This window comes from Capra hircus, chromosome 4 (assembly GCF_001704415.2).
Source record: "Capra hircus breed San Clemente chromosome 4, ASM170441v1, whole genome shotgun sequence".
Classification (NCBI taxonomy): Eukaryota; Metazoa; Chordata; class Mammalia; order Artiodactyla; family Bovidae; genus Capra; species Capra hircus.
Genome location: NC_030811.1, coordinates 53,863,391 through 53,888,755, shown reverse-complemented (window position 1 = coordinate 53,888,755; position 25,365 = coordinate 53,863,391). Strand labels below are relative to the sequence as shown.

General features: G+C 40.4%; 1 protein-coding gene across 2 annotated transcripts in view; it reads left to right on the top strand.

The window, feature by feature from the left end:
- The window catches only part of SCRN1 (secernin 1), a 64,404-nt gene continuing 49,977 nt past the window's right edge, over positions 10,939–25,365 (top strand). The window contains exon 1 of one of the 2 annotated variants that reach the window (XM_018047104.1): positions 10,939–11,259. The gene's annotated coding sequence lies outside the window, so the exon portion shown is untranslated. Of the gene's footprint in view, positions 11,260–11,422; positions 11,629–25,365 lie in introns of those variants that run through there. The other variant, XM_018047103.1, reaches the window with a different exon arrangement.

Here is a 25,365-nt window from a genome sequence, read left to right as displayed (position 1 = left end):
ATATGCAGTCTCCTATATTTTTTTCTTTTATAAGTGCTGCCTTTTTTTTTTGCATTTTGGAAAACATTAGGCACTGGGGCAACTAATTGTGCCTAAAAAGGAATATACTGTTAAAGGATAAGTTGTGTGGAGATACCACTTTTCCTAGGGTTAGAAATTTTTTATGAATAAATTCTTATAGCAGAATGTTAGATAGTTAGTAAAGCTATTTTGTGTACATTTTGTCTAATAAAAGGAGAAAAGAGCTCAGACTTTCCCCAAATTTATTCTTCTATTTATAATTTTTTTTTCAGAATTATCTGTAACCCCACCCCTTTAGAAGAACATACAGTTGAGATTTAGGGAAAAAAAAATTCTCTAAAACATATATAGATGTATATATGTGCATATATATATATTTATATAGTGCAAACTATTGTGTATAAACTATAAACTGGATGTATATATAGTATGTGTATGTATATAGTGTGTCTGTGTGTGTATATATATGTGTGTTGCTGCTGCTAAGTCGCTTCAGTCGTGTCCGACTCTGTGCGACACCATAGACGGCAGCCCACCAGGCTCCTCCGTCCTTGGGATTCTCCAGGCAAGAATACTGGAGTGGGTTGTCATTTCCTTCTCCGATGCCTGAAAGTGAAAAGTGAAAGGGAAGTCGCTCAGTCGTGTCCAACTCTTCGCAACCCCATGGACTGCAGCCTACCAGGCTCCTCCGTCCATGGGATTTTCCAGGCAAGAGTATTGGAGTGGGGTGCCATTGCTTTCTCCAATATATGTGTGTATGTGGCTATATATAGTTTGGTACTAGTCATTGAAAGGCTCTGTCTAGTACATGACTTCCTCTCTCTGGAAACTTCTTTGCCGTTCAGGCAGACTTCATTTTTGTCAATTTGGAGCCTGTCATTCTCTACTTAGCTCACTTTTCTGTGTTTCAGTTATAATTTAGGTAAAATTTCCCAGTAGTCCTCTATGTAAAACCAACAATCATCTTTCTTGACCCCTTTTGCTTGAGGGTTGCCAAAGGATTAAGTGGCTCCTTTTGATATGCCTAGATTACTTTTAGGGAAAGGATAAAAACTGCAGAAAGACTTCAGGAGGTCTGCAACACCTAGCAGTGTCTGTGGATTCCTTTGTTTATCAGTTCTTTGTGTTCCTGTACTGCTAATAAAGCCTCTGGCATAAAATGGATGCCTTTAGTGAGTATGAGTCAGCCAATAATTTACAAAACCAATCTAAGTGCCTGTGAGCTAGACTACCATCAATTTTATTTTATGATCTAAAGGCAAATGACATGAGATGTTTGCTGAGGTCTTATTCTAAAAATCCAGAGTAAAGTTGAATGCTGTCACCTTGGTCTCTAGTAACAGGTAAATTATATCCCACTTGGGGATTTCTGGGAATTTACAAGTCATTTCATTAATTTAAAATTCCACACTACAGTAGGATAATTTCTTTAGTAAATGGTTACAGTAAAAACAATTCCATATACAATGTAAATTGTGGTATTGAGGGATAGTTTTCATTACAGGAAAGAATGAAGGGCAGGGGATCCTTTGGGGCTTTCTTCCAGTTTCCTATAGCATTTTCTTATTCATTTGTTGGATTTACTGTGCTAGAGTGCATTTTGTGTTAATATAACTCTGAATTTAATTTTTACCTCTGGATGTGACAGAGTAGGGGCTTCCCTGGTTGGCTCAGTGGTAAAGAATTTGCCTGCCAATGCAGGAGACACAGGTTCAATCCCTGGGTAGGGAAAATCCCCTGGAGAAGGAAATGGCAACCCACTCCAGTATTCTTGCCTGGGAAATCCCATGGACAGAGGAGCCTGGCAGGCTACAGTCATGGGGTCACAAAGAGTGGGACATGACTTAGTGAATGAACAATAACAAGAGTAGGACATTATGACATTCAATCACATATTGTTGATTCTTTACGCTTATGATCCCATTTACTGGGACTGCTGTGCAGCTTTTCTGTGTGGTATACATTCTCTTTCATCCTAGGTTTTAAAAAGTTGGTTCTTAAGTTAATAGCTAAATTTAATTAAATGGGTAATTATACTTTGGTGGATTAACCAGGAGGAGAAGTTGTACAAGTACAGAAGATTTGCCCTAAAATGAGAAACAGCGTTTTACTTGTGGGAAAATAAGGAAGAACTTAAAAAGGATTTTGCAGTGAAATCCTCATTTGAATGGGCAGATTTCCTCCCAGCATAATTGTTCTCTCCTGTTACCTCTACACCAATGGTTCCTGGAGACTAATCACAAGTTTTTCCTACATTTTGGCTACATTTTATAAGATCTTTTTACAAAATGTCATACCACATCCAGCAGTAATTCAAGTTTTTGGTTTAAATCACAGGCTTTAAAGAAAATTAAACAGCTTACTAAAGTTAATTGATTTTTCTCACATTAACACTAAACAGTAAATCAATTCTAGGATTTTTTTTTTTCAACATTTTACTACTATGGCAATAATTCCTTAAATTTATTAACTCTTTATTGTTCCCCTATTTCCCTCAAACTGGGCAATGTTCTTTGGTTTTCTAATATTTCTTTTTTTTTTTTTAGGTGAGGTATATTATTTCATTTTTTATAAAAATTAATTTGTAGTACACGGATTTTTTTTTTTTTCAAGAAATCCTAGTACATTTGCAGAGTTATATTCATTACAATTTTAGGACATTTTCATTACCTCAAAAAGAAACCCTATACCCAATGATAGTACTTTCCCCCCAGCCCCTAAGCTAACAGTGTACTTCCTCTATGTGTTTGGCTATTCTTGAAATTTTCTAATAAGTTTTAAAGCTCAATCCTTTCTTTGTATTCATGGTAAAGAAAAATCAGTAAGCTGAGAAATTCATATGATGGTAAAATAATCTCTGCTTTTAATTTTTGTTTCAAAAAATATGAGCAGTGCTTTTTGAAATTCAAATAGAACCAAACCCAGATTCCAGTTCTCAGGAATAAATCATTCTACATATGCAAAAGGTCAGATCCTTTGGACATGTAAGAGCTACAGCCAATGGTATAAAGGATAGAAGAAGAAGAACAGTATGATGGTATAAGCGATATATAAGAATAGTAAAAATGTAGAACTTGGTTTATGATTAAGGTAGAAAGTCAATGGAAAAGAAAGAATAATCATGGATTTAAAAACTAAACTATATATATCTAGATTATTGTCAGTTCTCTGAAATTAAACTGACAAAAAGCAAAATACCAATTTTTTGGTCTTTCATAGAACACAAAAGAGCACCCCAAACAAAATACTCTTTCTCTAGAATGAGAAATTTCATAAATTCTCTCAATACTGGGCTTCCCTGGTAGCTCAGACGGTAAAGTGTCTGCCTACAATGTGGGAGACCCAGGTTCGATCCCTGGGTTGGGAAGATCCCCTGGAGAAGGGAATGGCAACCCACTCCAGTACTCTTGCCTGGAAAATCCCATGGACTGAGGAGCCTGGTAGGCTACAGTCCATGGGGTCACAAAGAGCCGGACATAACTAAGCGACTTCACTTCTCAATAGGTGAAATCATTGTTTAATCACCAAGAGTATGAAGGAAATCTTTTAATTGAAACCAAAATTTCTATAGCAATTTAGACAGACTTTGTTTTTTCCAAAGAACTGGAAAATAACTAATAGTAACTTCTGATACAGTCATATATTATCTCAAGTGAGCAGTGATGTTAAAATTGTCAACATAAAAGGCTCAACATTTACAATTCAAAATGAGTTTTCATCTATTAAAAGGTGGCCACAGGTGTCACTAGAGAATTAAAAGCAAGCCCTACTTTAAAACCATACACAGCATGAGGTCAACCTTTTCTACACATTGTAAACTAGGAAAACATATCAGCAAGAAAGGATTAGGCTGAAACTCCTTAAGTCTGATTATAGAATCTTCTAGTTTGCTCTTTGATGATCATAAGATGAAGTTTCAGCAACTGTCCTTTAAATGATCTGCTCTGTCGGCTAAACCCATGAATGAGTCCTAAAGTTGCTGCAATGAATGTCAAGCATATATAATTTGTTTCTAAAACCAGGTCCTGAACGAACATTCATGAACTGCTTTCTTATTCAAAATTAAATAGGAGCCACTCATTGAAATGACACATTTGAATAATTGAACTTACAAGCCCATCATCTAATTATATGAGTAGGATTTTACACCTTCTCGCTAAAATACAATTTATGGCTTTCTAAACTACATATTTAAAAGGCCAGATTGATCATTTAAATTCTAAAAATAATTTAAAAATAGATATGCATACTTATAATCTCTGAGTGTTGCCTATATTCAATACGAGAGTCATTCTGTAAATTGTTTTAAGGGCATTCTAAAGGTTTGTTACCATGGTAACCAAATTCAGAAAACTAACCACCTAAACATGGTTGTCATAGGATTAAAGCAGGTGGCTGACTAATCTTAACTAGTGCTTTTCATTCTCTTTTTCCCATGGCATCCTGTCGGCTCCTTTATTTGGTTCTCATAAGATTACAAGCAGTTACACAGGCTTTCTTACCCATACATAAGTGTCTCACTCACATAATATTGTCTGTCATTCATCCTCATGAGAGTTGCCCAATGACAGATCTTTTTCCTCCTCCTATAATTACACTAAAAGAAGTACTAAGTAGAAAATACCTCTGCATGCAACGTGTTAAATGTATTTCTCAATTACACATGCACTTCAGCTCCTCAAAATCATTGCATTGGCTTCTTTAGACAACCAGTAACACTGGTTGAAGAAAAGGCAAAATCATCATCAATATATATTTTTTTTAATAGTTATATTTATTTATTCAGCTATGCTGGGTTTTAGTTATGGCATGTGGGATGTAGTTCCCTGACCAGGGATGGAACCCGAGCCCCCTGCATTTGGAGCTCAGAGTCTTAGCCACTGGACCACCAGGCAAGTCCTATCATCAGTGTATTTTTTTAGATGGTTTGGTTTGGTTAATCCTCAATTATGATTATCTTTTAAACTTGTTTATATTTCCCAACATGCTGGATTAATGTATTTATCTATGCATAACTCTTATGTTACTCTGACAGCAACATACAATATATGCATATATGACTTCTATACTTAATTATATCCCTGCTTGCCTCTAACTTCTTGAAAGGTGAGGCTGATACACCTTTTTTATCTTTGCAGCAATAGCCCATTCCTGGTACAAGTGTCCAATAAATGTTCCTTGTTATATCAGTATGTTGAAGAAGTTCTGTAAGTATAAACCATACATTTACAGTTCTTAGGGCTTCCCTGGTGGCTCAGCTGGTGAAGAATCTTTCTGCAGCGCGGATGAGTCTAGTCATATCCGGACATTTGGTTCCTTAGGGGCATTAAGATTAGTGTTCCTTGCCTTCCACATCTGTCCATGAAGGAAGAATTGCTATGGGACTTGCTATTCTATTGTGAACAACTAGAAAACTGGGCAAAATATGTGAAACAAATTCTCTCAGACATTGGACAACCTATGAGCAACTAGAAAAACAGGACTGGGATTCTCAAGAGAAAGGAAACAAGATAAGAGCTGCTGCTGCTGCTGCTAAGTCGCTTCAGTCGTGTCCGACTTTGTGTGACCCCATAGATGGCAGCCCACCAGGCTCCCCCATCCCTGGGATTCTCCAGGCAAGAACACTGGAGTGGGTTGCCATTTCCTTCTCCAATGCATGAAAATGAAAAGTGAAAGTGAAGTAGCTCAGTCGTGTCCGACTCTTAGTGACCCCATGGACTGCAGCCTTCTAGGCTCCTCTGTCCATGAGATTTTCCAGGCAAGAGTACTGGAGTGGGTTGCCATTGCCTTCTCTGATAAGAGCTGCAATTACCCCAGTTTTCTTCTGTTTGGAGGCACTTCCTGAACCATACATGATAAAAAAGAAGGAAAACAAAACAGAGCTCAGTTGTCTTGTAGGACTGAAGAAACAGACATCAGAGTTGAAGGAGTTCAAAGCAGCTAGAATTTGTCGGCAGAGCTCTGAAGAAGAGAAAACTAAACAGAAAAAAAGCCCAGAAATTTGCATAAAGTTTTCCTTGAGTCACTGAGAGAAGACCAATCTGTGCATGCATATGGTAAGTCACCACAAGGGAGGGCAAAGAATAACTCCTGAGGAAAGAACAACTGTTGCATAGCTATGCAACAAAAAATTCCCAAAGCTTGCATGAAACTGAGAATTATCCAAATTCCTACCAGCCAGAATCACCTGACTGATTACATGGAACACTCATTAGAGCCAATAGGTGAACCATACCTTTGTAAAAACCAGAGTAGTCACAGAGTTAAAGCTACCCTGTGTGCATGCTCAGTGTGTCCGACTCTTTGTAACCCCATGGACTGCAGCCCACCAGGCTCTTCTGTCCATGGAATTTTCCAGGCAAGAATACTGGAGTGGGTTGCCACTGACCGGTGGATCCTTTACCACTGAGCCACCCGGGAAGACCAAAGCTACCCTAGGAAGGTTCTAAACAGTTTATAAACATGTCTCGTGTGAAAATGATTCTTAAGAACTAAGTCCAACAACCTTTAAAGAAATATAAGAAAAAATCCATCACTTGACAACATAAAATTCACAAAGACTGACATCCGATGAAAAATTACAAAAGAGACAAAGAAGCAGGAGATAAAACAACCAATAAAAGGCTAAAAATAGAAATGATGGAATTAGCATATGAGGACTTTAAAACAGCTATTACAATATATATGATCTGATATTTAACGGAAAATGTATGAGAAATGGATAGTATAAAAAGGAGCAGAATTTAAGAGAGATAAAGAATAAAGTATCGTACATAAAACTTTCATTGACAGGTGGCATTTAATCCTTTTACTGTGCAACTTTGCTTCACTCCACCTGGTTTCTGAAGCCGTGAGAGATGGTCAGGTCCGGATCTCAACCAGGCCAAGTGAGGTCTATAGACCTGAGATATCTACTGTGGGGATGAAGAGGAATTAAGGCATTCCTCAGACCAGAAGAAGTAGAAAGGCCCCTTTGAAAAAATAAAAACAAAGAGAAAAATAAACTTTCATGACAGTATTAACCATTAGTAGATTAGAGACTGCAGAAGAAAAGATAAGGAAACTTGAAGACGGATCAACAGAAATTATTCAAAATGAAGAGAGTATAAAGAGTAGTAGGGAGAGGGAAAGAACAGAGTCTCAGTGATCTGTGGGACAATATCAAGGGGTCTAATAAATTATAATTGGAGTCTCTGAATTTGGGAGGGGCAGGGTACAATGGGTAAAATGTTTAAAGATATAACAGCCAAAGTGTTTCCTAATTAGATGAAAACTATAAACGTACAGATCCAAGAAGCTCAGTAAGCCCCAATGGGATAAACATAGGAAAAACAAACAAACAAAACAGACCAAGGTACATTATAACCATATTGCTCAAAACCTGTGTCAAAGAAAAAACTCCTAAAATCCACCATAGGAGAAAAAAAGGACATATTATGTACGGAGGGAGAAATACAATCAAACACAGACTTTCCTTTAGAAACTTTGCAAGTCTTGTTTGACAATAGAATATTTATGACAATAGAATGGTACCTTTAAAATGCTGGAAAAAACGAAGCTCTCAACCAAAAATTAGTTAGTGCAGTCGCTCATTCGTGTCCGACTCTTGCAACCCCATGAATCGCAGCCCGCCAGGCCTCCCTGTCCATCACCAACTCCTGGGGTTCACTCAGACTCACGTCCATCGAGTTGGTGATGCCATCCAGCCATCTCATCCTCTGTTGTCCGCTTCTCCTCCTGTTCCCCAACCAAAAATTATGTTTCCAAAAAAAAGTTTCAAAAATGAAAGTAAAGTGATGACATTTTCAGAGAAAACTTGAAAGAACTCATTATCATATAACCTGCACCTAAACGAATGACAGCGATAGCAGTAAAAATGGGGTGGAGGATAGGTATACGGTTGAAAGTGTTCTGCATTGTATCTGAAATTGTACTATTTGAAGGTAGACAGTGATAAGTTTAAGATGCATATTGTAAATTCTAGGAAAAAAAAAAAAACCAGTATGGCTAATAATTTTTTCTTTCAACCTTATGGACTTCAGCACTCCAGGCTCCCCGTCAGTCCATGGGGTCACAAAGAGTTGGACATGACTGAGCAACTGAACTGAACTTTGTTTTTCTCATTGTTTACAATAATGGTTGTAAAATGGAATATGAAAAACAATTCTTCAAAAAAAAGGAAAGAGCAAAAAGCAAACAAAAAAGAACAGAATAAATAGAAGTAGTAAGATGTTCAGAGAAGGCATTGGCACCCCACTCCAGTACTCTTTTGCCTGAAAAATCCCATGGACGGAGGAGCCTGGCAGGCTTTAGTCCACGGGTCGCTAAGAGTCTGACACGACTGAGCTGCTTCACTTTCACTTTTCACTTTCCTGCATTGGAGAAGGAAATGGCAACCCACTCCAGTGTTCTTGCCTGGAGAATCCCAGGGACAGGGGAGCCTGGTGGGCTGCCGTCTATGGGGTCACACAGAGTCGGACATGACTGAAGCGACTTAGTAGCAGCAGCAGCAAGATGTTGCATTGAAAACCTATCATATTGATAATTACATTAAATAGAAATGGCCTACACCTGAGTTTCTCAACCCCAATGCTACCAACATTTAGGGCTGGAAAATTCTTAGTTGTGGCTTCCCAGGTGGTGCTAGTGGTAAAGAACCACCTGCCAAGGCAGGAGACATAAAGAGATTTAAGTTTGATCCCTGGGTGGGGAAGATCCCCTGGAGGAGAAAATGGCAACCCACTCCAGTATTCTTGCTGAGAGAATCCCACAGACAGGGGAGCATGGTGGGCTATAGTCCAGGGGGCCGAAAAGAGTCCAACATGACTGAAAAGACTTTGCACAGCACAACACAGTTCTTAGTTGTGAGGACCTATATTTTGTATTTGGGGATATTTAATAGCATCCTTGGCCTCTATGTGCTAGGTGCCAGTAGAGACCTCCTTCACTTCTGCCATCCTGACAACAAAAATGTCTCCAGACTTCGCCAAATGTTCCCAGGTTTAAGAGCCTCTGATCTAAGAGCTCCAATTAAAAGGCAAAGAGTTGGAGAAGGAAATGGCAACCCACTCCAATATTCTTGCCTGGGAAATCCCATAGACAGAGGAGTCTAGCAGGCTATAGTCCATGGGGTCACAAACAGACACAACTTAGTGACTAAACAACAAAGATATCTATTTACACATTTATCCTTATATATAAATTTCTAAGGCCTATGTATATATATATTTCCACAATCCCTTTTTTTTTAATTTTACAATTTAAAAAATCTGAGAGCAAACATGTTTTCTTATGATCCGTTTGGTTACCAAACCTGAGATGACCTGAATTTATTTGCTGCTGAAATAAAGACTGTTTATCCCCCCCCCCCAAAAAAAAATAAAAGGCAAAGAGTGTCTGAATGAAGGTCCAAGTATACTCTATCTAAACAAAAACAAAATCTACTATATTATGATAAAAGTTAAAAGGACAGTTTCCATGGTTGGATTAAATGCATAATCAGGTCCCTTTGTGCTCCAGGAGTCTATGACTATTGCTCTATTTTGCAGTATCTGCCTTGATTCCCCCAGCCCTCTCACACTATTCTTTCACTCCTGGCAAACCACAACCATAGACTTAACATTGAAAGATGTTAAAAAAAAAAAAAAAAAAAAGTCTCCTTCCCTCTCCTGCATTGAGTAACCCAGTTCTCCCTGGTGACATCTACTATTACAGTTTCTTAGGTATCCTTCCAAAGATAGTCTGTGCGTTTTCAAATGAGTACAGGCCTATTTCCCCCCACAACTGGTAACACATTTATACAGTGTTCTTCACATGGCTCCCCCACCCTTACTATAGATTGGAAAGCTTTCACATCAGTACATAGATCAGTACTCATTTTTTAAATAGCTAGACAGCATTCCATTGTACAATGTGCAGTTATATATTTGAACAGCTCTCTATTGATGGGGCATCGGAGAAGGCAATGGCAACCTACTCCAGCACTCTTGCCCGGAAAATCCCATGGATGGAGGAGCCTGGTAGGCTGCAGTCCATGCGGTCCTGAAGAGTCAGACTGGACTGAGCAACTTCACTTTCACTTTTCATTTTCATGCATTGAAGGAAATGGAAACCCACTCCAGTGTTCTTGCCTGGAGAATCCCAGGGACGGGGGAGCCTGGTGGGCTGCCATCTATGGGGTCGCACAGAGTCGGACACGACTGAAGCGACTTAGCAGCAGCAGCAGCAGCTATCGATGGGCATAGGCTTGGCAATCTTCGCTAGCATAAAGGATGTAGCAATGGATAACCTTGTACTCATATCATTTCACACTTGTGTTGGTACACCTTTAGGATAAATTCCGGAAATGGAATCTTTAGGTCAAAGACTATGTACATATTTGTAATTTGGGGAGGTATTGCCAAGTTATCCTCTAGAAGTTATAAAACTTTGATTTTTGCTACTCTATTTTTGACACGTGGAAAACGCTACTTTGTATCTGTATTTGCTTTACAGTTAAGGGAGCTTGAATATTTTTTTCACGTGCCTGAGGGGTATTGCAGTTTGTTTTCCTGTGAACCATCTCTTCATATCTTTTGAGATGATCTTTTCTTTCTATGAATTTTTAAAATTTTATTTATTTTTAATTGAAGGATATTTGCTTTACAATACTGTGTTGGTTTCTGCCATACATCAACATGAATCAGCCATAGGTATACATGATCTTTTCTTATTAGTTTATAAAGGTAGAGTCTGTTCTAGTAACAGACGGATGGGTGGTTATGTCCTGACCAATGACCTTGACGCCAGTATCAACACACTTGGTACCTGTCTATAGATTTATTAACCGGGTTTGGGACCTTGGCTTCGCTACCTGCTAAGTGACCTTGGGCGAGTTGCTTAACCTCTTTGGGCTTCACTGTCTTTAAGTATGGGACACGGTCTGGCTTATCAACATGGCGCAGAACCGTACCTTTAAACCCAGGGAGGGAGTCGGCTTGGACATATGAGTCGACAAAGTATTGGCCACGTTTCTCCGCGGAGAAATCTCGCTTAGGCACAGACGCCCGCACGTAGCAACCGAAATGGAGGAATCCCGGAGAAGCGCTAGAGAAAGTGGGGTCTGACTCCCTAAAGCCCGAGGTCTCGCTTGAGAGAGAGACGCAAGCCCGGCTATGATCAAGAAATAAAGATCGAGAGACGCAAGCCCGGCTATGATCAAGAAATAAAGATCGAGCAAAGGGGGAGCCACTTTCCTCGGTGAGATTCGCCCTCTGAGCCGCCCCTTCTGCTCCCAGGCGCCCTCCGGAATCAGGCCCAGCGCGGGTGCGGCGCGGCCCGGCGCCGGGCCAGGGTGTGGGGAAGAAGGCGGCGGCGGAGGCGGCGGCAGGGAGGGTGGGCCCTGCGGTCACGTGAGCCCGGCCAGCTGTTAGCTGGGGGCGGCGGCCCGGAGCTTCGGGAGTCTGGGGAGGGGGAAGCGCCCGACGGCCGCCTCCGCCGCTGCAGCTGCAGCCCCCGACGTCGCCACAGTAATCGCCGCAGCCGCAGCACGCGCACGCTCGCCGGCCGCGGCATCGGCACCGCAGAGCAGAGCCCAGAGCCCAGAGCCTGGAGCCAGCCGTCCCCCAGGTGAGCCGTGCAAGGCACCCCTGGGAGCGCAGGGCGTCTGCAGCCGCTTCCCCCGGCGGGTTTTACCCTGATCCGCCATCCCTGTCCCCCGTGTGCCTCTGGTCGCCTCCGGCTGCCTCTCCAGACCCGCGGGTGGCGCTACCTGAAGCAGACTCCCGCGGATGCTGGCTGGGGGTCTCTAGGGGATCACGAGACAGGGGGGCCTCAGTCCGGGGTTGGGGGTGGGGGAAGGTGATTTGGGCTGCAGACTGCGGGGGCGCAGGAGAGGGATGCCCCACCCCAGGGCGCGAGCACTGCAGCCTGGTTGGAACCTGCCCCTGCCCTCCACACCGCAACCTCATCCTCCCCCCTCTTCCTCCCCCCTCTTCCTCCCCCCTCATCCTCCCCCACACCCCACCCCCCCACACCCGCCCCCGCCACTTCTTTTTAACTCTTCTCGCTTGCCCAGGCCGCTTTTCCTGTGTTTCCGTTGCCTGATATCCCAGTTGCCGGCCCGCTGGGGTGTGTACCCCGTGCCACCCCCGCCCCCGCCACCCCCCCCCCCCCGCTCCGGGGGATCCCGGCTCACACTGGCGCATCACTGGTGGCGGAGCGAGCCTGGCACCTTCGGGGTAGGTAACGCACCTGCCGCGCCGGCGGGCTCGCGCGAACATGGCTGCCGGGCCGGCCCGCTGCCCTGGGCCCGGCTCTGCCCCGCTTACACCGGTCTGTGGTCTCCGAATCGTGACCAGAGGACTACCCTCCCGCTAAGGGCAAACGTGTCAGCTATTGCTGGAGTCTACCCGGGCCGAAGGACTTGTCACAACACCCCACCCTACCCGCAAGCCACACCCAGCGAGGTTCTTGGGGACGGGGGATGTCTGGGCAAGTTAACGCGGTGGCTCTGGGGCACTTAGTGGTCAAAGGCACTCGTATTTCTGAGATGATTATCCACTTCAGCTTGCCTTTGCGCCCTCCGTTCGCTGGTCTGTCGGATCGCAGATTATTGGGCGACATTTCTCCTGAAGTCTGAAACGAGTGGGAGGGACTCAAAGCGAGAGGGACGCTTGAACTTTAGAGAAATTGACGAGAACTGAGATTTAGGGGTTAAATTTGCCCATTAAACTCAGACGCATGTAAGGAAACAGTCATTTGCTGTGGCTCCACACCGTCTTGGTGGGGCTCTGTTAACTAATACTGTCTTTCCGGATTTGCTGTTTAATTCTCGTTTGCAAGTGTCTTGAATTATGTTTATGTCCAGCTCCCCGGTAGTGTATGTGTGTGAGTGTGTGTCCCGGTGCCTACTGTGTTCCAAGCGTGATTAGAAGATGCATCCGTTGCAGAGGAAACCTCTATTAATTCAAAATGGCAGCATGAAAAATCAGGCCTGGCGGAATCAGCACAGACCACAGTTCACATCAGCTGCCCCCTGACTTAAGCTTTGGTGGGGGTGGGGAGAGGGTCTACCGGAAGGAGAGCTCTCCTGGGTATGGCTACAGCCAGCCCTAAAGGGTAGGACGTGATTCTTGGAGCAGGCTAGATTTTACAGTGCTGCAAGGTTCTGGGGAGGTTATGTGCGAAGTGTGGGAAGCTGTGATTTTCCTAATTTATCAAAAGCTGGTGCAAAGACCTGGTTAAAACTGTGATTTTTATCTGGTTGCTGATAGCTGTTTGATAACTTCTGTATTGTTTTGTACCTACAAGTGGCTCTTAAAAGAGATGAATGTGTAGTATAAACATCATCTAGGAACAGTATGTGGAACAAATACCAGGTTCTTAGAGCAAGTTTTATTGGAAGTGCTGATTTGACATCATGACCAAGCACTCAGGCACCAGAGAATGATACATTCTTGAAAAGTGACTCATTTGAGATTTTAAAATAAAACAGCCTTTCTTTCCCATTTCACTGCTGTGCTGCCAGCCATCTTCTTTTGCAAGCAGGAGATGCATGAGGAGGCAAGTGTTTCAGGGATAATGGGATAGAGAGAGATTAATGCAAAGGTCAGGAATGGCAAGCTGGAAGCAGCCTGAGAAAGGGCTGTGCTGTCAACCTTCTCTTCACAGCTGGTGAGGCTGAATCCAGCAGGGTGAATAGACTGCTCCCAAGGTCATATAGCTGGTTGGCAGCTGGCAGTGAGAACTGAAATCCAGGTGTCAAAACTCCCCATTTTAGGATTCCACATGCCACCTTCCAAAGCCTATGAGAAAAGGGCAAACGTATCATTGTTAGAATGGCAAACACTGCATGAAACCAAACTTTAACATAAATTTTTAAATCTATAGGTATTTGAAGTAACTGCTCACACTTTAGTTTCCTAACATAAGTCCATTTAACTTCTTAAGCTGTGTCCACCTCTTGTTCCCATTTTCCAGGGACTAGAATGTTTCTGTATTTAAATACCAAAACCATGATTTTATAGTTTTTATATTTATGTCAAAATCTTTGAGGTGAGAAGTGCATTCTTTGATTAAAAAATTAGTTGCTTATGTTGCTTGTCTTTTTTTTTTTTTTAAGAAGCCAAAGTGGGGCATGTAATAACTTTTGAATATATCTAACTTTAAATAATTAGTAAATAACAAACCAATTTTAAGATAAGTTTGAAGCAGCATTGAAGACAGCAGCTTTTTCTCTAATTTGAATTTGAGTCCTCGGAGTCATATACCAGTGACCCTAGTTCTACTAAAGCAGAACTAGAAATTGTGCATGGTATTTTTGCAGAGGTGTTGAGAGTATGGGAAATATTTCTTCTGGGCATACTGTACCTTCAACCCAGTGATCTGCAGAAGGAGAAGGTGGGTGGGCTGCATGCAACGGGGAGAATAATTTATAGTGGTGAAACGGATAGGAACTAAGTATGAATTGACAGGTTGAAGTGAAGACAAGTGCTAATGCCACATGTGTGTGCCTGCTCAGCCACTCAGTCGTGTCTCTTTGTGAGTTCATGGATAGTTGCCCACCAGACTTCTCTGCCCATGGTGTTTCCCAGGCAAGAATACTGGAGTGGGTTGCCATTTCCTTCTCCAGGGGATCTTCCTGACCCCTAGGGATCAAACCCCAGTCTCCTGCATTGGCAGGCAAATTCTTTACCACTGCACCACCTGGGAAGCCCGATGCCACATGTGCCATTAAAACAATAACTTGCATTAGAGCATGAATGTGAAGATTCATTCGTTGAAATTCTCCCTATATGCCAAAGACACAATCACAAGTTTAAAAAATACGTAAACACATGCAATCGGTGTTTGTTGGAGGACAATAAAAGATACAGGTAAGCCGAAGTTATTTTTAAAACACCACCCGTGATCACTTTATCCAGCAAGAATTGTAAAAGGTTTGGGACGATTTTCATTGGAGTGAGAGTCTAAGTTTGTGCTGTTCAATTCAGTAGCTACTAGCCACAGGCCACATGTGGCTACTGATTACTTGAATTGTGATATATTACAACTGTGTGTTAGTCTGAATTGTGATGTATTGTAAATGTAAAATTTACACCAGATTTAAAACATTTATAGGAAAAGAAAATTTTAAAATATTCTCTTAGTTATTTTTATTAAAGTATTGTTGATTTATAGTATTATATTAGTTTTAGGTATACAACATAGTGATTCAATATATTTGTAGATTAGACTCCATTTTAAGTTATTATGAAATATTGGTTATGTTCCCTGTGTTATACAATATATCCTTGTAATTTATTTTTAATACATAGTAGTTTGTGCCTCTTGACCCCCATATCCCTATCTGGTCCCTCCTTCCTTCCCTCTCCCCACTGATAACCGTTAGCTTGTTTTCTATATCTGTGAGTCTCTTTCTGTTTTGTTATACTGATTTGTTTTATTTTTTAAATTCTCATGTAAGTGTAAACAAAATATCTGCCTTTCTCTAACTTATTTCACAAAGCAGATTACTCTCTAGGCTCATCCATATTGCTGCACATGGCAAGGACAAATACAGCTTATTAATGATTTTATGTTGATTATGCAGGCATACCTTGGTGATCGTGCGAGTTGGGTTCCAGACCCCTGCAATAAAGCAAGTATCAAAATAAAACAAGTGAATTTTTTGGTTTCCCAGGGCCTATAAAACTTGTTTATCATGTAGTCTAATAAGTGTACAATAGCATTATGTCTAAAAAAGTATATGCCTTAATTAAAAATACTTGTTTGCTAAAAAATGCTGACATCATCTGAGCCTTCTGTGAGTTATTTTTATATTAAATCAAAGAGCGCTGATCACAGATAACCATAACAAATATAATAATGAAAAACCTTGAAATATTGTGAGAATTACCAAAATGTGACACAGAAAGTGAGCAGATGCTGTTGGGAAAACAGTAGCTATAGTCTTGATGCGCTCAGGATTGCCGCAGATCTACAGTTTGTAAAAAACACAATTATCTGTGAAGTGCAGTAAAACAAAGTACAATTAAATGAGGTATGTCTGTATTTTGAATTAATATTTTGGATATATTTGATTTAAACAAAATACATTGTTAAAAGTAATTTCATCAATTTCTCTTTACTTTTTTAAATGCGGCTCTTGGAAAACATAAAATTACATACATAAAATTACATATGTGATTCACCTGTCTTGCACTGTATTTCTTTTGGGCTGCGTTGGTCTAGGTCATTACCAGAAAGTGAAGGTTGGTTGAAGTGTATGATACTGTTCATAGAGTTGGATGTGGATAGTGAGAGCAGTTTGAACAGACACTGGAGGGGAGGAGATTGGATGAGTGGGAAGGACTCACGTGATGTACATGTCAATCACACCCACCTGTCCTATTCCCTCCAGAAACTTCTGACATCCTTAGGGCCTCCACCAGTGTGGAATGGTGATGAACTGAAACAGGTGGGTGACTAGAATGGGAGGAAGTTGGAGGTCTCCCAGCTTGAGCCTTTTCAGTAACAGTGAAAGAGCTTGAGATGGTTAACGTTCCCTTCTCCTTCTGTTCTTAATGATTATGTGTTTAACCTGGATCTCCCAGTGCTTAATCTACTCCCTAAAGTGAGCTAGGTGTTCTTGAAGGGTACCATGAGCATTGCCGATCATGGTCTTAAGTTGGGCTACTGCCCTTCTCCTCTTGGTGTTTTACATGAGCGCCTCTTCTTCTAGATGATATAGACCTTGAGAAAATCATTTTAGCTCCATTTTGCTCTTAGGTTGCACACAGTGCTTGTACATGCTTAGGGGGTCAAAGTACATGTTAGTAATTCATATCACTTCTTAAAAATCCTAGTTAAAATCATACAGTGATCACTGCTATATTTAAAATGGATAACCAACAAGGACCTATTGTATAGCACATGGAACTCTACTCAATGTTATGTGTCACCTGGATGGGAGGGGGTTTGGGAGGGAATGAATACATGTATATGTATGACTGAGTCCCTTTGCCATTTATCTGAAACTATCACAGTTTGTTAATTGGCTATACCCTAAATATAAAATTAAAAAAAAATCATACAGTGATCAAAGGCTCATCTGAATATCTTTTTCTCCTCTCAAAGTAAAACCTTAGTGTATTTTAAAATTGCACTTAGCAGTGCTTAGTGACCTAAAATAATTAAATGAGATGTCTTAAAATATCCTTTCTTGAGCCCTGAAGTAATCAGATTTTTTTAAATAATTAAAAATCCGATAAAGCAATACACGCATGCATGCCTAGTCACTTCAGTTGTGTCCGACTCTTTGCAGTTCAGTGGACTGTAGCCTGCCAGGCTCCTCTATCCATTGGATTCTCCAGGCAAAAATACTGGAGTGGGTTGCCATGCCCTACTCCAGGGGATCTTCCTGACCCAGGCCCAGGGATCAAACCTGAGTCTCTTATGTCTCCTGCATTGGTAGGCAGGTTCTTTATCACTAGCACCACCTGGGAAGCCCAGTAAAGCAATATGAGCTTGCTATAAAGATATTTAGAATGCATAAGTGGATAAAATGAGAAGTTTCTATCTCTATAGCCCATGCTTAGTCCCACTTGCAACGCTAAGGATTAATATTAATCCTTCTAGGTCCTTTTTTCTTCCTACTTCCCTCCTTTCCTCTCTCCCTTCCTTCTATCTATAGTATGTATTTATTTTTGCATAAATGAGTATTTACACTCACATGTATATGTATTTACATACACACACTAATATGTTCATATATATGTATGTAGGTTCCTTTTTGGTAATAAAATGGGATAAATTTCCTGATGGTTTTTAACACAGCAAGTGGCTCTAGCATTAATGGGCACTTACAAAGTGTTTTTTTTTTTTTTTTTTTTTGACCCTGCCAAGTGGCATGAGGAATCTTAGTTGGATCTTAGTTCCCAGACCAGGATCAAACCCATGGCCTTTGCATTGGGAGCTTGGAATCTTATCCACTGGATTGACAGAGAAATCGCTACAAAGTAGTTTTCAAATCCATTTTGCTAGACTGTGGTTTCATACTAGGAAGATTTAAATTTCTTCTGTAGGAAATGAATGTATACCTGATATGTTTTACAGGGACAGAGTGTATACCACTGTTTTAAGAGTGAATGGGAAGTTTATTTAAATCCCAGTTTACAGCATTAACAGATACATATCAAATCATACTAATGGGAAAAGATCAGAATAGACAATAGACTATATGGGCGAGGAAAACAGGTGGTGGGAAGAGGAAGGTCATCATTTGTAGCAACCTTGCCAAATTAGTGATCATGTTGGCAGCAATGTCAGAAATGAGAACAGAAGGAAATACAAGAAACTTAGATGTGACTTGTTCAACAGCTCCCAGTTTTTCTGACAGGGAATGCTTTTGGAAGCTAAACATATACCTGTATATTTAAAAAACAGTCTTTTTCATTTATCTCCATAATCATTACATTCCCAGAACCCTGATCTTTAAGACCAAACCATCCCTGAATGTTCCTCTATTCCAGATACTCTGCATTTAACATCTCATTTAATCCCCATAACAGTATGTGGTAGACATCATGGCTATGTTTTATAGATGAAGAACTTAGTGGTTGGACGAGCCGCACTTGGAATCTGGGTCTATCTGATTCTTTCTTATTAATAAAAAACCATAATGTATTCTCTTGGAGAAATTATTCCAACCGTACAGGTCTAATGTATACTATTCACGTGATACAAGTCATTTATTTTCTTTGTATTATTATAAAAGAAAACTATCTTTCAACCTGCCATATATTGGAAAATATCTTCCTTATCAAGACTGAACTTGATCAGACTGTATTTTTCTAACTTGAATGAAAAAGAAATACTGCTTGTGCCGCTCATATACTTTTTTCCCCATTAAAAAAAAATCAGTTGTTTTATCTATGAGAAATGGTTGCCATTCAATTAATTCTTTCTCTTCCCCTCACTCTAAAATTCCTAAGAGCTCTTTCAAAAGTGATACTCATGCAGCCTGAATTTTCTATAAAATGGTTCCATATTTTATGGAACCAAATGTTCCATCACCTGAGTGATGAACAGATCACTGTGTATGGTAGAGTTGTTGAAGGTAGGCCTTGAATTCAAGTGTGTCCCAACATTGAATGGATACAGAATAAGTCATGAGTCATATATATTGTATCTTTAGCATTATTTTTAGATTATTTAAGATGATCAGGATTTTATTACCAGTGAGTACATACAGGTGGTTTAGTCGCTAAGTTGTGTCTGACTCTTGCGATCCCATGGACTGTAGCCAGCTAGGCGCCTCTGTCCATGGGATTTTCCAGGCAGCAATACTGGAGTGGTTTGCCATTTCCCTCCCCAGCGGATCTTCCCAGCTCAGGGCTTGAACCCCAGTCTCTTGCACTGCAAGCCGATTCTTTACCGACTGAGCTACTCGAGAAGTCATACAGATGCATTTAAAACGTTATTAAATTCATAGCATATATTTCCCAACCAACTACAATCACTGTTATGTGGGGTGTCTATGAAATTTTTTTGATGTTTAAAAGTTGGGAAACCTATTAGAATATTTTGCATTATAGAGAAATTCTGGAGTGATTTGAAGAATAGTGATTTGATTATAGAAAACTCTGTTTCCTTAATGGCTGTCACCGGAATCATTCATTAAGTTGCACATTTTGCTTTATTCATATTTCTCATTGTTAGCATATCTTGAAAATGAGGCAAAATCAGATGTGGCCAGAAGATAAAGTGAATTCATTTGCCATGACTGAGCTGTGGTGTTTGTCCTTAATCCCTGGGTCTCTGCCTTATTGAAAGGCCATATTTATTAACTGCAGCATATTGGGAAAATAAGTTATTTCTACTTCAACTGTTCCTGTTCTTTTTTTAAAGTATTTTCATTACAATTCAGATTTTCATGTGGGAAATTTGAAAGTGCCTGAATATAGGTTAAGAAATTGTGATTTTACAGCCCAAGAATATTATTACACTTAAAAATTTTGTTGCATTTCATTACAGTCTTTTTGCATCAACTACCTATATAATACACATAATTTGAATGATACTGCTTGTTCTTGTGTATTTATATATTTGCCAGTCTTTTATGGTATGTCAAGATAGTAAGTTATTTATCGTGTTTGTTTTGTTTTTTAATTCTTGTGATCATCTAAATGGCTGTATTTGGGAGGTGATGCACCAGCAGTAGTCCATTAAATTATCAGGGGTTATGGTGAAGTTGAGTCAATGTTAATTACCTGGAATTTTGATTTCACAAATTTGAAATAGACACTCTTCATTTCCTCTTGCTAATCACCTAAATTAAAGTAATTTTGGAATGGAATAGCAAATCAGTTTGTGATCATTTCACTCATGAAAGAAAAAGCATCCAAAGGATATTTCTTAGCAGGTCCTACTGATTTAGAAATATTCAGCTACCTGAAATAATATCTAGCTTTTTTTTTTCTGGCTTAAATTCTTTCTATCCAGTGCAGAGAAGTCATGATCCTTACTCATTTACTTTGCATCTATGTTAAAATGAAGAATGCATTTTTTCAAAAGGCATTTTTAAAGATTTATTTTATTTCTTTAAAGTAGTGCAAAATTCCAAACATTTAAATAACAACTAACAAATCTTCCTGATTATCATGTAGAGTGATTAGTCTGATTTCCCACTTTTTAAGTCAAAGACTGAGAAAACACAACCTCCTACATCTTTGTCATACTTCTCTCAAGTTAACCAGGGATGTGTTTCACCAACCTTGGTCTTTAAGGCAAAGAATATTGCTGCTGATGCTGTTGCTGATTTCAGTAACATTCAATTAATATTAAATGGTTTCCTTAATAAAACTGAGAAGCAAAATGGCAGACAGTTGTTGGCCCTTGAAGCTGGTTAACACCTTAAAGGGGCTTATTGTATTCTTTTCTTGTTTGTATATATTGAAAGTTTCTACACTCAAAAAAAAAAAAAAAAAAAAAAACCCACCAAGAAAATAAAGCAAAACAGAAAAAATGAATCATACTTTTGAGAAGCAAAGAGGTTTAATGACCTATAAGAATAGATGTTCCACACCAGTCTGAACTGATGCATCAGAATCATCTGGGCATTTGTTAAAAATATACTCTCTGAATTTAGCCCAGATCCGCTGAATCAGAATCTCCAAGGAGAGGGTATCCAGGAATCTGCTCCTCAGACCATTTCCATGTGTGGTCCAATATGAATCCTGTTGATTGAACCACAGCTTGGGAGCATCATGTCAGAATCAGATTTTCTTTTTTTTTTTTTTTTTTTTTTTCTCTCATTGAAGATGAAATATAGATAGATACCCTTTCCCCTTCATTTACTCAACAAACGTTTGTCGAGGTCTTACCATGTGCCAGCCTGTGTGCTAGGTTCCTGGGGAAATAAGGAATTATGTAAGTGTCCTTGCCCTCATGGGCCTCATAGTCTAAAGAGATACAGCAAGATAGAGGAAAACGGGCTCTCCTCTTCCCCCAGTGCACTAATACACCGAGGCAAACTGAAATCCCTCCCCATCCTCCCTACCCGCAGTTATCCTTACTCAAAGAGATATCTGAGCCCCTGGATAACTTACAAGTTGATCAGTCCAGCGCATGGACAGAGGAGCCTGGCAGGCTATAGTCCATGGGGTTGCAAAGAATTGGTCACAGCTGAGTACACACATACAGTGCTATTTCTAACCTTAAAAGAATTTTAAACATCTTGTCATGTGCTTTACATTTTAAGTAAAGAGAATAGTATAGGTTTTTTTTTTTTTTTCCTTGCTGCACCTCTGCTGCACCTCTTGTAGGATCCTAGTTCCCTGACTAGCATTTGAACCCAGGGCCGTTGGCATTAAAATCACACTCCTAACCACTGGAACACTGGGGAATGTCCCCTGTCATAAAATTTTTGTACAGATTGTGTAAGTCAGGATTTAAATAAGTCCCACTCATTGCAATTGGCTGGTACATCTCTTAAGTAACTTTGTCTCTTCATCTTTTTTTTTTTCTTGCAGTTTTTGTTGAAGAAATCAGATTTGTCCTATAGAGTTGCTCGTAGTCTGGATTTTGCTGATTTCATGTCCATGGTTGTCCTTTGTATTCTCTGTAAACTGATGCTTCAATCTAGAGGCTCCATCACTCCAGTCTGATCCTCTAAGCACATTTTAGTTACACATTGGAATATTGAGTGTGTCTGATGAGCCAGCTGCAAACTTTTGGTGAGAAGATGAAGGAACATAGTAGGGATTGTTGGAAAAGTGGTAAACTCATGACCAGTGACTAGTAGAAGGGAGGAAAAGGAACATTTATTGAGCATCCACTGTATACAACCACAGGACTGGGTACTTTCCATTTGATCTCAGGTGTATATGAGTGCTATGTTTATATGACATATGTGAAAATATGTCTTATTTTCACATGGGGAAACTCTGGTTCAGAGAGAGTTCATTAACATGCCTGTTTCCCATGGTTCGAAGGTGGAGTCAGGACACGAACAAGGGTCTCTGTCTGTAACATGTGTCCTTCTCTTGCCACTGTGCATATGGGGCTACAAGGCCAAGTAGGTGGTGTAAATGAGCACAGTTGACCTGACAATGAGAAAAGAAAGAAAGAACAAAAAAGAGCAATAGCACACGGGGGACCATTGGCGACACTTCCATTGGCCTCAGTGTCAGGGGGTGGAGAGGACTGTGGCAGAAACCCCTTCCCAGCTCCAATCTTGCTGACATGCAAGAATGTGGACCCAGTGTTGCCAGATCTTTTGAGCTTTCAGGAGATGCTAAATATCTGAATTTCTGTGGAAAATCTCTAGATTTACCAATGGTAGCTGCTAATTCAGGTTAAAGACATACAAACTCACTGTATAGGCCAATGCTCTGAAAGAAAGTGCAAGTGACAGTTTTAGTAGCTCAGTAGTGTCCAACTCTGCGACCCCATGGACTGTAACCTATCAGGCTCCTCTGTCCATAGAATTCTCCAGGTAAGAATACTGGAGTGGGTTGCCATTTCCTTCTCCAGGGGATCTTCTCAACCCAGGGATCAAACCTGGGTCTCCTGCATTGCAAGCAGATTCTTTACTGTCTGGGCCACCAAGGAAGCCACCAGTTTAGGCCAGTGCTATGGCCAAACCAAATAAATGCACAACCTGCCACCCTTAAACCATCTCCTGCTGCTCAGAAATATGACAGTGAATGAGTGGCATTGAACTCTATAAGAATCAGCTGTCAGAGGTAGGTGTTGCCCTTGGACTTAGGGAAAGGGAATAGTGGCCAGCTCTTAAAAGACATTAAGTGACAGTGGAGCACATCTTCAAAAGGTAAAAGAGCACTAGACACCGTAAGGAAAAAGCCGTTTCCAAAGTCTGGTTTGTTCAGATCAGATCTTGACAAAGGAACAGCCTTCATCATGTATCTTTTCTCACCCTCATGGTGACGTGTCCTTGCTGCGTCCCAGATGGCGTTCTGAGCGCTTTTTGTTTCAGCTCATTTGAACCTCACCATGACCCTGTTGTTATCCCTGTTACAGAATATCCCTGTGACACGGGGTTGAGATTTGAACTCAGATTGCTTCCCAAATCTGCTTACTCACTCAATACCCTATGTGGTCTCTCTTCCATTAGATAATTCCTCATTAAAGACATTGAATATTAGAAGCTGGAAATCACTGGCTGTCTAGTCCTAAAGCTTTGTACTCTGCTGTCTTGAGCTTTCAGTAAGACACTTAATAGCATCTTTTTTATTTATCAGGCAGAACTTGATGAGTCTGATGTATGTACCTTCCATCACCTGGCGTTTTCATCTCAATTCAGTTGGATAATTCCTTTTCCAAACACCCTATTTATTCTTTACTGTCTCAATAGCAGATAAAAGATAGGAAAGGAAATTTATAAGTGAGTATCATTTGTCCTGTTTTCAATTCAGCAGGAATGTCAATGATTTAAAAAATGAATTTATCAATAAATAATATAATACAGAATACATTCTTCTTTGCTTTTCTGAAAGAAGGTAATTAATGTACATGGACTTTAAACTTACCCAATCTGCTCAGTAAAGCTGGGAGCTTGGAAAGTAAGGACATTCGGGTTTCATTTCTTTGTGCAAGGAAAGATCCTTTGTCACAGTTATTTGCAAGACAGCTAATAAACCTATAGCTTATACAGACAGTCATTTTCTTCCTCTCAGGCAATTCAAGGCTTTCTTATTACTGGGTACGGTGACCGATGAGGGCCACTGTAGCTTTTTTGATATAAAAGGGGCAGGGCAGTTTGGCATTCAGACGAAGAAAACCCCTCCTTGGCTTGGAGCATTCATGCCCTTCAATAACTACTCACTGAACTTGAGGACAAAGACCTCCTTTCCCATGCAGCTACCTCCTTCCTTGTCTAGACATTCTATAAGCGGTCTCCTAGTTACAGAGGTGCAGCACTCCAGCCCCCTAAGCCTGTACCCAGCCTCCTGTCACCAGTCAGAGGGGGGATGTTGGGCGACGCAGCTCTGATGCTGTGAGCTCAGGGACTCTGCAGTTGTAATTCCCAAGAGGAAGTCGTGAATCCTTAAAAGATTCTGATGGTTGGAAATTGATCTTAGAAATACTTTACCACAACTGATAGCACCGTATCTAAAGCTGCCCAGGCCACTACTGTAGCCTTGAGCCACCTGTGGATATTTGACTTTTAAAAAATGTTTAATATGGTAAAAAGTAAACAGAAGATTTACTATCTTAACCATTTTAAGCATACAGTTTAGTTGTGTTAAGAATATTCGTATTGTTGTGCAACCAATCCCCAGAAGTTTTTCACCCTGCACAACTGACTCCGTGTACCCATTAAACAACTGTCCATCCTCCTCCCTCTCCTGCCCCTCCCTGATCCAGCTCCTGGTAACCACCATTCTAATTCTGCCTCTATGAATTTTACTACTCTAGGTAACTCATAAAAGTGAATTACAGTATTTGCATTTTTGTGACTGGCTTATTCTATTTGGAATAAAGTACAGATAAACTCACTTTGAAATATTCTTAACAGAACTTCCTAGGAAATGCCTGTCAGTTTAATTGTCTACAAGGGTTAAATTAGAGTGTTTCATTAATTGGAGCTGTTAGTTTTCCTGGCAAGAATCCCAATTGGTATTTACCACAAAGAAGCCTATTCAGTAGACCTGCCCTCTAAGCCTGTTGCTTTTAAAGATTTTTGCTTGAAACCCATAGTAAAAGAAATGTTGTATTGTAGGCCAGTGCATACACTTCTGTGTGTATGTTTGAACTTAAAGTTTCTTATGCCAACGCTTACCCTTCCTATGTGAGATGCACATACTCTTTTCTAAAAAAATGTTGATCTTGTCCACTAGGTTGATTCCATAACCCATGAAA